Genomic DNA, 17,157 nt, shown 5'->3' with positions numbered 1-17,157 from the left:
AGTTTTCCCGCGTGACTCTGATCTCAAAACGAGGCAAAACATCATCCTCCCACTGTCGGATTCTCATGGGTTTTGGATTATATAAAGGTCCTCGCGATCTGCACCATTTTCACTCCGGCTGTGGAGAGAGAAGCTAGCAGACGTGGAGTCACTGTCAGTCACTCAGTGTGTGTGTCCAGTCGGGGTCTTTGGCTGAAGGCTGCTGCTGTGTTGTTCATAAAGGGGTATGGCTGCAGTATATAAAGGGAGGCTGGCTTCAGTGGGTGCTGCAGCTGCTGTGTCACTTGTCCTGTCAATTAACTGTGGCTGCTGCTGTGTTGTTGTCCTGTCCATCAGGCTAGGGCTGCAGTCCATAAAGGGGTGCTGTGTTGTCCAGGGGGGTGCTCTGTCAGTTAGGGGTGCTCTACCCCAGTGTAAAAAAAAAAAGTACTTTTTTTCTTTCCTTTTTTTTTTATATATGGGTGTGCTTTAGCAACTTAGCTGCGCTATTATTGATCGGTGACACTGCAGCAGTTGATCGTCCACGTATTTGTGACTCTGCAGTAGGGATGAGTGGGTCCGGATTTCTGAAATCCAAACCCACCCGAGCCCCCCGATCCGAGCCGGGAACCGAGTCCGGTTCGGGTTTTTTCCGCCTAACTCGGAACAGAAATCAAGGCAAAACTTTGTCATCCCGCCTTCCGGATCTCGCGGGTTTTGGGTTCTATAAAAGGTCCCCTTGTCGGCACCATTTCTCACTCCGGCTGTGGACAGTGAAGAGGGAGGGTGGGAGTTAGGGCTGGCTGGGCTCTGTTGTGTTGTACTGTGCTGCTGTTGTCCATAGGGGCTGTGTCCACTCCATCAAAGTCCATAGGGGCTGGCTGGGCTGTGTTGTGCTGCTGTTGTCCATAGGGGCTGGCTGGACTCTGTTGTGCTGCTGTTGTCCATAGGGGCTGGCTGGGCTGTGTTGTGCAGTCAGTTGTCCATAGGGGCTGTGTCCACTCCAAAAGTCTATAGGGGCTGGCTGGGCTGTGTTGTGCAGTGTCCCATAAAGGCTGTAGTCCTAAAGGGGTGCTGTAGTGTTATCCAGGAGGTGATCTGTCCATCAGGGGTGCTCCAAGTGCAAAAAAAACATTTATTTCGGTGTTTGTGAATTGTGTGCACTGTAGCTGCAAGTGCATCAACAAATGAGCAGCGCCAAGCGTGCACCTGTGTCATAAGTCTGTTAAAGGGTGGTGTAACCCCCAATGTGCGCTCCAGAAAAAAAAATTATTATTTTCTGTGTTGTGAATTGTGTGCACTGTAACTGCACGTGCATCAACAAAGGAGCAGCGCCAAACGTGCGCCTGTGTCATAAGTAAAGGGCCGGCTGACTCGTCTGTTAAAGTGTGGTGTAACCCCCACAGTGCACTTCAAAAAAAATTAAAAATTCTTCTTTTCTGTTTTTGTGTGCGTCTTAGCCACACGTATATATCAATATAATATAAATAGAGGACAAAACTTTGTCCGATAAAAATAAAATAGGGAAAGATCAAGAACCAAAAAGTGGTAGGTGAGGACTGGAAAGGCGCTGTCGAAAGCAGCTGGTTCAAAGGAGTTTGTCAGACTCCAAACGAATACAAATAGAAAAAGTGGAAAGGAATGAACAGCGCTATAACAATAGTTGTAAAGAGAAATTGCTAAGTAATAAATAAATAATGTGATACTTACCACTCAGTCAGTTGATATAATGGTTATGATAAATATACACAAGCAATCAGAAATATTAATAGATGAAGTATTTCAAATAAATAAATTGACTAAATATATTGATGGCTCTCCTGATCAAAGTTTAATACGGCTTGGTTCAAAAATGTAAATATTCAATAATAAAAAACCATAACAAGAATTGATACATGAAAGTATTAAAACATAAAAATCGGTGCAAAAACAATTATAACTGGATCCTATAATGGATAATTTTAGCTCAGTCTGATGAGTCCATTGTCCATAGAACAATTGATAATAATATTCGGAATAAAAGTCACAATGATAAAGATATGTGTTTCAGTAGCAGCATTTAGATAAGAACATGGAGTAAGTTTCCAGGGCAATCCGGATAATTATTCAGCAGTGATAGAATATATTACCAGCCTTCTAAGGGGAAACGGCCGGCGGTTCGATTCCCGTCAGCGGCAGCCCGACAGGAGCAGAGTGCGAAGCAGCGGAAGCCCGACAGCGCTGAAAATCCCGATCGTGGCTAGGTAAGTATCTGCTCACCTAACCTAACCCCCCTAACCCTAACTTTCCTTAGGGGTGCCTAACCCTAACTTCCCCCCCAAGTGCCTAACCCTAATCCCCCCTCTAAGTGCCTAACCCTAACCACCCCCTTCCCCGCTGCCTAAACCTAAGTCCCCCGGGGGGGTGCCTAACCCTAAGTCCCCCCCAGGGGTGCCTAACCCTAACTCTCCCTCCCCCTAGTCTAACCATAACCCTCCCATGGGGGTGCCTAACCCTAAGTCCCCCCAGAAGCCCTAAACCTAACCCTCCCCCCTTGCTTCCCTTCTAAGGTAGTCCGTATGGTGAACTGGTCTCCTGTTAAACAAACGAACCACACTGGCGATGGTTGGAAAAAATAGTAGTAATGCTGGTCCGGAACATGCAGCTACTGACGAAGTTGTGGGGGGTTTTCCACAACGAAACGCATTTAGCACCCCAAGAATTTCCCTATTGGATTGGAGATCTATACAGGAGGTTCCGGACCAGCATTACTACTATTTTTTCCAACCATCGCCAGTGTGGTTCGTTTGTTGCACGGGAGACCAGTTCACCATATGGACTACCTTAGAAGGCTGGTAATATATTCTATCACTGCTGGATAATTATCCGGATTGCCCTGGAAACTTACTCCATGTTCTTATCTAAATGCTGCTACTGAAACACATATCTTTATCATTGTGACTTTTATTCCAAATATTATTATCAATTGTTCTATGGACACTGGACTCATCAGACTGAGCTAAAATTATCCATTATAGGATCCGATTACAATTGCTTTTGCACCGATTTTTATGTTTTAATACTTTCATGTATCAATTCTTGTTATGGTTTTTTATTATTAAATATTTACATTTTTGAACCAAGCCGTATTAGACTTTGATCAGGAGAGCCATCAATATATTTAATCAATGTATTTATTTGATATACTTCATCTATTAATATTTCTGATTGCTTGTGTATATTTATCATAACCATTATATCAACTGACTGAGTGGTAAGTATCACATTATTTATTTATTACTTAGTAATTTCTCTTTAAAACTATTGTTACAGTGCTGTTCATTCCTTTCCACTTTTAAAGATCAAGAACCACTTCCTCCTAGTGCTGAAGCTGCTGCAACTAGTCATGACATAGACGATAAAATGCCATCAACGTTGTCTGCCAAGGTCGATGCCCAATGTCATAATAGAGGGCATATAAAATCCCAATTGACAAAGTTCAGAAAAATGACCTTAAAAAAATTTAAATCACCTGAGGAGAAACGTAAACTTGCCAATATGCCATTTGCGACAAGGAGTGGCAAGGAACGGCTAAGGTTTTTCCCTATGTTCATGACTAGTGGTTCAGCTTCACATGACGATGGAAGCCCTCCTCCTGCTACAGAAATCAAACAAGTTAAGCTGGCAAAAGCACAGCAAAGAACTATGCGTTCTAAGAAAATATCACAAATCCCCAAGGAGAGTCCAAGTGTGGTGGCGGTTGCGATGCCTGACCTTCCCAACACTGGACGGGAAGAGGTGGCTCTTTCCACCATTTGCACGCCCTCTGCAAGTGCTGGGAGGAGCACCCACAGTCCACTTGCTGATATGCAAATTGAAGATGTCACTGTTGAAGTACAACAGGATGAGGATACTGGTGTAGCTGGCGCTGAGGAGGAAGTTGGCGAGGAGGATTCTGATGGTGATGTGGTTTGTTTAAATCAGGCTCTGGGGGAGACAGTTGTTGTCCGTGGGATGAAAAAGCCCATCACAGTCATGCCTGGAAAGAAGACCAAACATTCCACCTCTTTGGTCTGGCAATATTTCTATCCAAATCCAGACAACAAGTGTCTTGCCATATGTACCATATGTAAAGGTGAAATAAGTAGGGGTAGGGACGTTGACCACCTAGGAGCATCCACCCTTATACGTCACCTGTAGCGCGTTCATAAAAAGTTACTGTCAAGTTCAGAAACTTTGGCTAAGACCGTAAGCAGTCAAGGGACACCTAAATCCCGTTGTCCTGTTGTATCCAAGCGCCTGCAAACCACACCGTCAACTCCCTCCTCATCATTTCCTCCTTCGTCAGGATCGGAAGTAGTCCTGCAGGCTAGCATGACTCACTCTCCTATCCGGGATTCCTCAGGAGGATCCTGCATTGCTACGCCTACTGCTGCTGCTGCTGTTGCTGCTGCTGGGAGTCGTTCATCATCCCAGAGAGGAAGTAGGAACATCACTACTTTTACTAAACAATTGACCCTGCAACAGTCCTTAGCGAGGAGGATGAAGTACGACAGCAGTCATCCTGGATCAAAACGGATAACTGAGGCCTTGACTGCTATGATGGTGTTAGACGTGCGTCCGGTATCCGCCATTAGTGTAGTGGGATTTAGACAATTGATGGAGTTAGTGTGTCCGCGGTACCAAATCCCATCTAGATTCCACTTCACTAGGCAGGCGATACCGAGACTGTACAGAAACATCAGAAAAAGTCCTCAGTGTCCTAAAAAATGCGGTTGTACCCAATGTCCACTTAACCACGGACATGTGGACAAGGGGAACAGGGCAGACTAAGGACTATATGACTGTGACAGTCCACTGGGTAGATGTATCATCTTACGCTGCAACAACAGCAGTGTCACCAGTAGCAGCATCTCAGAAACGCCAGCTCGTTACAAGGCAGGCTACGCTGTGTATCACCGGTTTCAGTAAGAGGCACACCGCCGACAACCTCTTAGAGAAACTGAGGGAAATCATCGCCCAGTGGCTTACCCCACTTAGACTCTCCTGGGGATTTGTGATATCTGACAATGCCACCAATATTGTGCGGACATTACATCTGGGCAAATTCCAGCACGTCCCATGATTTGCCCAAAATAAATGTGGTGGTGCAGAATTTTCAGAAAAACGACAGGGGCGTGCAGAAGATGCTTTGGGTGGCCCAAAAAATTTCTGGCCACTTTTGCCATTCAGCGACTGCGTGCCAAAAACTGGAGCGCCAGCAAACACTCTTGAACATACCCCGCCATCACCTGAAGCAAGAGGTTGTGACGCGGTGGAACTAAACCCTCTATATGCTTCAGAGGATGGAGGAGCAGCAAAAGGCCATTCAAGCCTATACATCCACCTATGACATAGGCAAAGGAGGGGGTATGCACCTGACTCAAGCGCAGTGGAGAATGATTTCCGTGTTGTGCAAGGTTCTCCAGACTTCGAACTTGCCACATGTGAAGTCAGTTCAGACACTGCCAGCTTGAGTCAGGTCATTCCCCTCATCAGGCTTTTGCAGAAGCAGCTGGAGCAAGTGAAGGAGGAGCTAAGACGGAGCGATTCTGCTCGGCATGTGGGACTTGTGGATGAAGCCCTTCATTCGCTTTGCCAGGATTCCAGGGTGGTCAATCTGTTGAAATCAAACCACTACATTTTAGCCACCATGCTCGAACCTAGGTTTAAAGCCTACGTGGTGTCTCTCTTTCCGGCCGACACAAGCCTGCAGAGGTGCAAAGACCTACTAGTGAAAACACTGTCGGCTGAAGCGGAACGTGACACGTCAACAGCTCCTTCTTCATTTTCTCCCGCAACTGGGGCTGCCAGGAAACAACTTAGGTATTCTAAGCAACCCGCTGACGGTGATGCAGTGCAGGCAGGACCAAGTTTGGACATCTGGTCCGGACTGAAGGACCTGGCAACAATTTCTGACATGTCTACTGTCACTGCATATGATACTGTCACCATTGACAGAATGGTGGAGGATTACATCGGTGACAGCATCCAAGTAGGCATGTCAGACAGTCCATACCTGTACTGGCAGGAAAAAGAGGCAATTTGGAGGCCCCTGTACAAACTGGCTCTATTTTACCTGAGTTGCCCCCCCTCCAGTGTGTACTCCGAAAGAGTGTTTAGTGCAGCCGGGAACCTTGTCAGTGAAAGGCGTAGGAGGTTGCTTCCACAAAATGTGGAGAAGATGATGTTCATCAAAATGAATTATCAACTCTTCCAGGGAGACCAGCCTCCAGAACGTACAGAGGGACCTGTAGTGGTGGATTCCAGCGGGGATGAATTAATACTCTGTGAGGATGAGGATGTACACAACACTGAAGAGGGTGTGGAATCAGTGGATGAGGAGGATGAGGACGACAATTCGCCTCCGTAGAGCCAGTTTGTGCAGGGACAGATTAATTGCCAGCTTGTTTTGTGGGGGCCCAAAAGAACCAATCATTTCAGCCACAGTCGTGTGGCAGACCATGACGCTGAAATGATTGGTTTGTTAAAGTGTGCATGTAATGTTTATACAACATAAGGGTGGGTGGGAGGGCCCAAGGACAATTCCATCTTGCACCTCTTTTTATTCTTTGCATTATGTACTGTTTGGGGCCTAGTTTTTCAAACTGCCATCCTGTTTGCCACTGCGGTGTCACTCCTAGATGGGCCACGTGTTTGTGCCGCCCATTTGTGTTGCTTAGCATAGCCATCCAGCTACCTCAGTGCAACCTTCTGGTCTAAAAACAGTATTGTGAGGTGTGAGTTGTTCAGAATAGACTGGAAATGAGTGGAAATTAATGTTATTGAGGTTAATAATAGCGTAGGAACAGAAAACCCCACAAATTCTTTGATTTTAGCTGTTTTTATGCTTGTTTTTCAAAAAAATCCAGATCCAAAACACAAAACCCAGAACCTAAAACATGGAAGGATGGTTTTGGCAAAACCAATCCAGATCCAAAACATGAAGAAAGATCCAGATCCAAAACCAAAACACAAAACACGAAAAGTGGCCGGTGCACACCCCTACTCTGCAGGTGGTCTGTCTGCACTCGGTAGGGGTGCTTTGTTGTCCATAAAAAAGGGGTGCTGTCTGAGTTGTTCATCAAGGGGCTGCTGCTTCATTCAGGGGTGCTCTTCCCCAGTGTCAAAAAAATAGAAGTCCTTTTTTTCGTGTGTGTGCATTAGCAACTTAGCTGCGCTAATATTGTTTTGTGACACTGCTGGCCAGACCGAAGTTTATTGTCCACGTATTGTAACACTATAAGTCATAGCGCAGTGTGTTATTCTTATTCATAAAAAATATTGTGACACTGTAATTGGTAGCGCAGTGTGTTATTCTTTTCTTGGTCATAAAAAATCTTGTGACACTGTAAGTGATAGAGCAGTGTGTTATTCTTATTCATAAATGATCTTGTGACACTAAGTGGCAGCACAGTGTGTTATTCTTTTCTTATTCATAAAAAAATCTTGTGACACTAAGTGGCAGCGAAATGTGTTATTGTTCTCTTATTCATAAAAAATTTTGTGACACTGTAGGTCATTGATACCACAGTGTAATATTTAAAATTGGTAAAAATTGATGTGTGTGCTGTACCCCACTTGTTTGTTTATATGGAGAATGATCAGTTGAGAGGAGAGCAGGAACCACATACTAGTGCTGGAGCTGCTGCCAGTGCCACCAGTCATGATGATACTAGTCCATCTACATCATCTACTAAAGTCAATGCCAAAAGGCATAAAGGGCTTAAGTCAGGGCATCTAAAATCAAGAACCAATCTTTTACGGTGGTAAAGAAAAAAATATCAAAGGGAAAATTTGCTGCAGAAAGACATAACATTTCCAATATGCCTTTCACCACATGAAATGGCAAGAAAAGGCTAAGGCATTGGCCTTTATTTATGACTGGTGGATCTGCCTTTTATGATGATGTAAGCACAAGTGAACATGGAAGTGCACCAGGATGAGCAGGATATTTGTGTAGCTGATGCTAATACGGATGTTTTTGATGAGGATGTTGTTTTTGTAAATCAGGCACCAGTGGAAGAAACAGTTATTGCCCATGAAAAGGAAAAGCCCATTGTCATGCCTGGGCACAACACAAAAAAAATCCACTTCTTATGTGTGGAATTATTTCTACCCAAATCCAGACAATTGTCAATTTATCTGTACTCTTTGTAAAGCCAATGTAGAGGTAGGATCCTTAACCATGTAGGAATCTCCTCCCTGTTACATCATCTGCAGCGCATCCATCCAAAAAGATTTTGTGTTTTGTGTTGACTCATCTGCATCACCAATGGGTCTTTTGGGAAAGTTTAGTTTCTTCTTTGCTTACCAACAGCTCTTCGCATCTCTTCAGCTCTGTGTCCGTTGGGAAGAAAGACACAACATATGACTTAAACCTTATGTTTTAAATCTTGCATTAACTCTGTTCAGCTTTTCCACATATCTGTGGTTAAGTAGACAGTGGGTACAATGGCATTTTGGAGGCCACTAATTAATTTTTTTTTAATCTCCCTGTACAGGTTGGGAATTACTTTTCTAGTGAAGTGGAATCTTGATGGGATTTGGTAGCGATGACACAGGACCTCAATTAACTGTCTAAAACCCACTGCATTATTGGCGGATATTGGATGCACATCTAATACCTGCATAGATGATATGGCGTCAGTGATCTGCTATGCAACTGGGTGACTGCTGTCATACTTGCTTCCCCTTGCAAAGGATTGCTTAACAGTCAATTGTTTTTTAAAGTACTACTAGTAGTCTTCCTGGTCCCCTTTTGGGATGAAAATCCACTCCCAGCAGCAGCAGGTATAGCACTCAAGGATTCTTCTGTTGCAAGAACTGATGTGAATGATTTAAATATTTTTTGTAAATGCCTTCCCTCCTACCCTCCCCTCCTCCCTCATAAATTTGCTTCAGAATCAAAAAAGTAAATAAAATTTACTACTAATCAAATCTTCCTTTCCCTTCCTTCAACTACATACATACTTCAGCTCTATCAGGCCTCTTGAATAATAAAAACATTTGTTTCCTGATGTACCATGTTAGAAGTTGAACTGCCACTGCTACTGCAATATTTAAACATGCGGTTTCTGAATGCCAAAAATTTCCAGATTAGTTTATTGCCACAGACATCATCTCCTGCATGACCCTTTAATTTAAAAAAAATATTCTGAACGACCAAGTTGATTTTGAGGGCAAAACATGGGACATATTGTTCACCCATGCTCTCTCCTCCTCCCTCATAAATTTGCTTTGGAATCAAAGCATTTAATTAAATTTTCTACCAATCAACCCTTCCTATCCCTGCCTTCAACTACATACATACTCCAACTTCCTCAGGGGTTTTGATTAATTACAACATATGTTTCCTTATGAGCCATGTTGGAAGTTGAACTGCCACGTGTTTGTGCCGCCCACTGCTGCCGCTTAGCTTAGTCAGCCAGATAGCTTGGTGCAAATTTTGGGCCTAAAGTGGATGAAAACAATGCACAAAAAGAAGAAATACAGGTGCTCAACTCCAAATTAACTGATTGTATATAAATAAATACATTTTTGCAATGAATAGAGGTTTTTGGCATAATTTTGGCCATGGTTATGGTCCTACGCACCACATCCGGGTAACCTCTGTTGGGTAGGTCCCTAACATACTAGGGTTCAAATCCAGAGCGCAGGACACCTCCAAACTGGCCCAGCTAAGCCGCCCAAGGGCACTGCCATAGTTATAAAAGTGCAGTGTAAAAGAGATAGTTAAGAGCAGCTACTGCTGCATATAAAGAATGAAAATAAAAAAGCGAGGTACATGTATAATAAACAAACAGTGAAGGGTTAAAATGTGTTATAAAAGAAAAATGTGTTATAATGCGGTGCCCTGAAACAGATCAACCAAAGCAATCCAGGGAGACCCACGTCCCAAAAATTAACCAAAGCTGCACTACACAGTCTATATAAATAAATAGTTGCAGGACTTACCTATAATGTGCCTCTGACTGGTGTGCATATTACTGTGCCAGACTCCATGCTCTAAACCAATGTAGTAAGGGTGCTAGTCTGAGTGGAAAGTGTCTCAGGCTTTACAGGTGTGCAAACTCATGTGATTGTCACATGTGTCATGTGATTAGATTCATATAGGATATGTACCTCAGACTGCACACCTAGAACATATATATACAAAATTGGAGGTGCTACCTGTGGAGACAATTGATATATGCACAAAAAGAAGAAATACAGGTGCTCAACTCTAAATTAACTGATTGTAATTAAATAAATAAAGTTTTGCAATGAATAGAGGTTTTTGGCATAATCTTGGCCAAGGTTATGGGCCTACCCACCACATCCGGGTAACCTCTGTCGGGTAGGTCCCTAACATACTAGGGTTCAAATCCAGAGCGCAGGACACCTCCAAACTGGCCCAGCTAAGCCGCCCCAGGGCACCACCATAGTTATTTATTATACATTTACCTCGCTTTTTTATTTTCATTCTTTATATGCAGCAGTAGCTGCTCTTAACTATTCCTTTTACACTGCACTTTTCTAACTATGGCGGTGCCCTGGGGTGGCTTAGCTGGGCCAGTTTGGAGGTGTCCTGCGCTCTGGATTTGAACCCTAATATGTTAGGGACCTACCCGACAGAAGTTACCCGGATGTGGTGGGTAGGCCTATAACCTTGGCCAAGATTATGCCAAAAACCTTTATTCATTGCAAAAATGTATTTATTTATATACAATCAGTTAATTTGGAGTTGAGCACCTGTATTTCTTCTTTTTGTGCATATATCAATTGTCTCCACAGGTGGCACCTCCAATTATGTATATATATATATGTTCTAGGTGTGCAGTCTGAGGTCCATTTCCTATATGGATGAAAACAATATTGTAAGCTGTGAGGTGGTCAAAATTGACTGTAAACAAGTGAAAATGAATGTTATTGAGGTTAATAATACTGTAGGAACAAAAAAACAACAACAAGTGATGTGATATTAGCAGTTTTAATACATTTTTTACAAAAATATAGATATAGATCCAAAACCTAAACACGCAAGGGGCGGTTTTGGCAAAACCAAATCCAGATCCAAAACATGAGGAGATACAGATCCAAAAACCAAACAGGGCGGTGGGCGAACATCCCTAATAACTAAGGAGTGATTATGTTATAGGTACCTCCCGACTCCAGTGTGTTTGGCAAACAATCACAATTAAGGAGGTAGTCTTGCTTGGTACAGATTGTTGAAGCTGGAGAGTTCTACTGTGCATGTTCAATGTTAGCTCCTTTAGGTAGGCTTCAATCCCTTTACCAAGATGGGTGCCATCCAGAGGCGTCACACTGGGTGGTGACACCTGGTGTCAGAGCCGTAACTAGACTTTTTGGTGCCCTGTGCCAGAAAGAGCATTGGCGCCCCCCTCATTTTTCAAAGGGACATAATGCACCCAAAAAAGGGCCATGGCTTCATGGGGAAGGGCCAGGGAAGAGATAGCAGAGGCCAGGAGATGCTGGGGATTAAATAATAGGAAGCTACAAGCAAGAATGATAATAAACAGAAATTTGACAGGCCCAAACAGCACCCCTTGACCTGTGGTGGCCTGTGCCATGGCACCGGCCGCACTACCCTAGCTACGGCCCTGCCTGGTGTGGCACCTTCTAACCCTCAACGTGAAAAGGGGATGTGGCTTTGTGTCCGCAAGGCCATGCCCCCTGAGTTGTCACATTTCGGGGTGCGACTGTGTGTCACGCCCCTGCTGTCATCACACGGGCGGCTTGCAACGGTCCTCCGGGAGATGCTGGGAAGCCCCCAGTCTCTCAGGACACAGGGGAGAGTGTATTGGATGATGCGCACATGCTGCTAGCCGCCCAGTGACACTATCCCAGGGGGTGATACCAATATAGCAGAGCAGCTCTGCTATTTAGGTTTCACCCGGTGCTGTCTGCAACCCCCTGTACTTCTGCGCATGTACAGCGCCATCTTGTCACTGTGATAGAGTGCCAAAATGGAAGATGGACGTCTTCCACTTAGCACAGAGAGACCCTGCTAATAACCACTTATTCCACTCTGTTAGACTCGCTGATACTGCTTGGATCCTGCACCGCTCACATACAGTTTGTTGCTGAGCTCCATGGAAAGTGCCAACTCCTCACTGCCCCGCTCCTACAAAGTGGAAGAGAAGAAAGTATTTCACACTTTAACACATGCAAACACTCACTACTATGGCTGATCATGGGTCCACTGTTTCCATGGGGCAACTCAGTTTCCCAGGCAGGACTTAACCCCCCACAACAGTGGGTGACCAAAAAAATATTTGTCTCTCATGTCAAATAATATTAATGAAAAAAATTCTTTATTCGTCCATTTAGAACAGCAAATCTTTATCTCTCATTTTGGATTTCCAGCTCCTAACTGCGTATCTCCAGTATTCACATTCTAAAACCTTGAAAAACCTACCACCCTAACCTACCCCAAATAAGAAATTATTGAAGGTCCTTATTGAACCCCTCTTGCTCAGTGCAGGACAAGGTCAAATTCGAATTGTAATAGTTTCTCATTTTATTTATTACAGTTTTCATCAATAAAATATGTTGTATAAAGACCCCTGCCCAAATATACTCTGCTTGTAAATCTAAAGGCCCCCATACACGGGGCGATATAGCAGGTGATCCGACTGATTGTTGCGATTTGCCTGCTATATTGCACCATGTATGGCCCTGATATCGGGCCGAGCGCGCTCCCGTGGGGTCGTACATCGCATCCCCTGATCTCTCTGTAGGACCATAGGATCAGGGTATGTGATGTGTGATCCCATTCATTGCTATCCAGGTGAGACAGGGGGGAGCCGGCATATCGGGCAGTCGGCCACCCGATCGCACTGTGTGTGCGGACCGCCCGATATGTCGGACGACGTATCCCCTGTCGCCTCGCTCGGTGCCATCGCACCGTGTATGGGGGCCTTTACTCCAATAACAACTGCCCATGTTTTATGTTTTTAGATCCAGGAGTTTGGGCAGGGCATTGATGAGTCAGTCAGTTAGGACATTGCACAGGAGAAGGAAACATTTTACCTCTTTTCACCCTTTAAGAGTCGAATTTTGAAAACTCCCTGCTTAGTGGGTGCTTACAGTAGGTCAATTTTTGACCCATTATCTCTGTGGTTTTCATAACCCAAAACATAGGAGTTTCACTCATCCCCATCACCCACAATTTAAACCAGAAATGATCTGCAGGTAAATAGATGCACATTAATATGTACCCACTAACCATGTTTGCCTCATCACAATCTCAATGTGTGCACAGCAATTTGTTAATCTCTATTAACAACTTCTGAGTAAGTTTTCAGGAAACAATGACACCATTAGCATATATTTCCCTCTGTAAACAGCCACCTTTAACTCTTCCCTCATTATTAATAAATGTTGAATGGAATCAATCGGAAGCTTTTGCAAAGATCGAAATTGAATATACACAACACTGTGTTTCCATATGAGTAGCAAAAATTGCTGTAAATCCTAAGGGAACTTTACCATTGTTTGGATTTTACGGTTCGCCAGTTATGCACAAATATTAAAAGACCAATTAAATTCTAGTAGTATACACTGTGCCTGCCAAATATTCAAATATTGATTAGAACTCTTGCTGTATATTAATATATCCTTTCTATTTTTGTTATATATATATATATATATATATATAAACTTTCAATTATAACGAATTAAAAATTATATATGTATCACTATCGCATGCAGGGGGGGTTTCTGAGTACCCAGAAACCCCCCCTGACAGACTAGAGAACAGGCACCATCTTCTTAAGTCCCGCCCGATTCATGGGTCAATTGGGAGGAGGCAGAGCCAATATGATGTGATTCCATTAGAATTGCATCATCTGGCTCTGCCTCCTCCTGATTGACCCGCGAATTGCACCAAATTTGTCACTAGGGGTAGGGGTCTAATGACATGGTGCCTGTCTGGCAGGTCCCATCCTCATCACAGGTCTACAACCAGCAGCTGCTGCAAAGTAAGTGTTTTTGTAATGTATGTATGACATGCAGTAGGTGTGTGTGTAAGGTATTTGTGACATATGTATGTGTGTGTATATCTATGTATGTGTGTGCATATCTATGTGTGGGTATGTATATATATATATATATAAATGATCAAAGATGCTGGCACTCACAAAGTCCGTGATAAGTATAGCGCACCGGTGCCTTCCACATGCCTGACTCACTGGCGTCAGGGATTCATATACACATTAGCGGGGGTGGCGGCACTCATGGCGACTTGCCATAAGAAACACTTCGATCTCTGTTATATCAATATAACAGAGATCGAAGTGTTTCTTATTGCAAGTCGCCATGAGTGCCGCCACCCCCGCTAATGTGTATATATATATATATATATATATATTGTGATAGAAGCACTGGAGAAGTGTGGAATGGCTTATATGTATGTCCTAGGTTCTTGTCGTATGTGTTCTGAAACCCCCAGGAGAAGTCTGTTTGGGAAAAACAGACTAGAAATGTTGGCTTTAGAGAAAAGCCAGTTTGGTTCCTGGGGGTGTGGATGTGAGGAGAGGGAGGGCTCCATCCACAGGCCACTCCAGGTTTTGGGCCTTTCAGCCTGGTAACAAACTCATTAGGGCTTGCAGCTGGTAATGGCTAATATAAGCTGGGTTTGTTTGTGGCTGAGTGTCTCACACCTGGGAGAGCAGGCAGACTAACCTGTTCAGAGACACTTGGTGATAATCCTTGTAAGCACTGTGCATGTGTTTTGTTGATGGTGAGGGTAATAGGCCCTACCATTATTATAGAGAGGGAATCTGCTGTGTAGCTAGTGTCCAGCCGGGCTAGGACTTATGTTCATGTTGTGTTTATGTTTATATTCATTTGGCACAATAAAGACTGGCGCCGACCACTTTGTACGAGAACACCTGACTTGTATCCTGTTTCTACAGCTGCTGTGTGTGTAGAGAGGGAGTCCATCTACCCCAGGAGAGGGACCCCTATCCTGACTGTGGGCCTGATTCAGAGCCGGACACAATTTGTGGACGGTCGTTCAGGAAAAGGGGGTGGCTATTCAAATGAACCGTTTGCTCTTTGCGGTCTGTTCACGCCTCTATTTCTGAACGAGCGAACAAAACTTGCGGTCGTTTTTTGGTTAACTACGCCCCCTGGCCGCTCGCATCCTACATCATGTCCGCTATTTATTAGATTAATCGAGTACATCGACCAGCGTATGAACTGCTTGCTATTCTTGTGGTTGGTTTTTCCTACCACAATCTTGCGAGCAGTTCTAACTATAAAATAACCCAGTGACGTGGTCAATGACGCTGCTTTAGTAATTATGCACACCCATAAAACGCCCGTTTTGACCTTTAAGCACGCCTGCGTTCTGATCTCCACTCCCCGTTTTCAAGCACCTTCCCCTGTTACCACCCACATACGCCTCCTCCTGTCACTCACATTAGCAGGCATTCGCTATTTAGCGAACAAACAATTTTCGTCCGCACTGACTGGTTCGCGCATGCATATTAAGATCCCTACGCATGCGCAGTTGGGCAAACATCGCTCGGAACGAACGAGCGGCCGCTTACGAGCGGCGCTGAATCAGGCCCTGTGTCATAATATATTTATAGATATATATATATATATATATATATATATATACACACAGTATGTGTGTGTGTTTGTTTATAGGTGTGTGTGTGTAAACCCCCCTGTAAAAATCTTTTGTTTGCCCCTGTGTATATAGAAACAGAAGTAAGTAAACGCAGGGCTAATCCTGATATGTTTGCAGAGATAATAAATAATACACAGGAGAACCATATGGATTTATATAATACAGTCCAATAAAATGTAAATAACCACTCCCCAGATGGTGGGGAACTGCTTATGAATGGTATGGTTGGCAGTCCAATAATTCAGAATTGTATAATCAAGAAATGAGGAATAGCACCTTCTAGTGGATACTGTAACTCTTAATGTAAATATATAATTGCGTACCAGAAAAGAATGGGTAATTGAGCTTATCTGTATGGCTTTATTACTTCTATCAGAGGGATGAGACATGTTATAGGAAAGATAATGACTGGAATCCAGGTGTCCAACTAAGGATGTCTCTCACCAATGTAATAGACTCTAGGAACAAAGTCAGAAGGTATCACAATAGTGTAATAGATTAAATAATAGGAATAGGACGTGACATAAAAAACTGCCATCCAAACATGTGTAATTTTTCTGGTGTTCTACGCATGCGTAGTGAGGAAATCGACGGGAAAATGGCAGCTGTGCCATTTCCCCAGCGATCTGCGCATGTGCAGTAGACTCTGGGTACACCTTAGTGCCCAGAGTTTACTGATGCTGTGGTGGACGGCCAGCCGCATCAGTCAGCTGCCGGCCGCCGGGGAGAGAGGAGGGGTCCCCAGACGGGGAATGCACACGGGCCCCCTCCTCTTAAGATGCCCCAGATGATATAGCTCACCCCAAGTGAGATGAGGTTCTTATCGTACCTCCTGAGTAGTTGATATGATAGTTGATGAAACAGGCTTTCATACCTATAATTCGTCATACCTATAAGTCATCATACCTACCTGTTTGGATAGAAGGGGAGCTGCATTTCATTCACAAGAAAAAAAAAGAAATACAGACAAACATGGGACTTATATAGAACTATTACAGTGCTTTTGAAGGCACCTAGCTCAGACTTTTGTGGGGTTGCTGTATTTATGTTTTTTCATTTATGATCAGTGATGTAGTGGAGGGTTATCTGCAGCTCTTGACCTTGACTGTGCATATGGCAGTAATTAAATAAAGAATTTACATATCAATTGTAAATGTATAGAGTGTATTTTTAACTGTAATAAAGCAAATGAACACAGTCAGCAGAAAGCTCAGAGGGTCACACCTCATCCTCTGATGTCTCATATTTTAAAACTGATGGTACCACTTTAATTTCTGTACACTGTGCACTCTTGGCATCGTCCAACCAAGTTTATATTATTAAGTCTCAAAAGATGAACATGACAGTGTACTGTCCACTTTTATTTACTCATTTAAATGGCAAACTGTCAATGTATTTTACCTGTCATGTACAAAGAGTAGCTTACTGCCTATATCTGACAATGCCGACCCCTCCAGTCTGTACTGGTCTATGATTAACATCAGACCATTGCTGTTCATCTTATCATTTCAGCT

This window comes from Taudactylus pleione, unplaced genomic scaffold, assembly GCF_031769625.1.
Source record: "Taudactylus pleione unplaced genomic scaffold, aTauple2 ptg001137l, whole genome shotgun sequence".
In the NCBI taxonomy this organism is placed as follows: Eukaryota; Metazoa; Chordata; class Amphibia; order Anura; family Myobatrachidae; genus Taudactylus; species Taudactylus pleione.
This window is presented reverse-complemented; position numbering follows the sequence as displayed.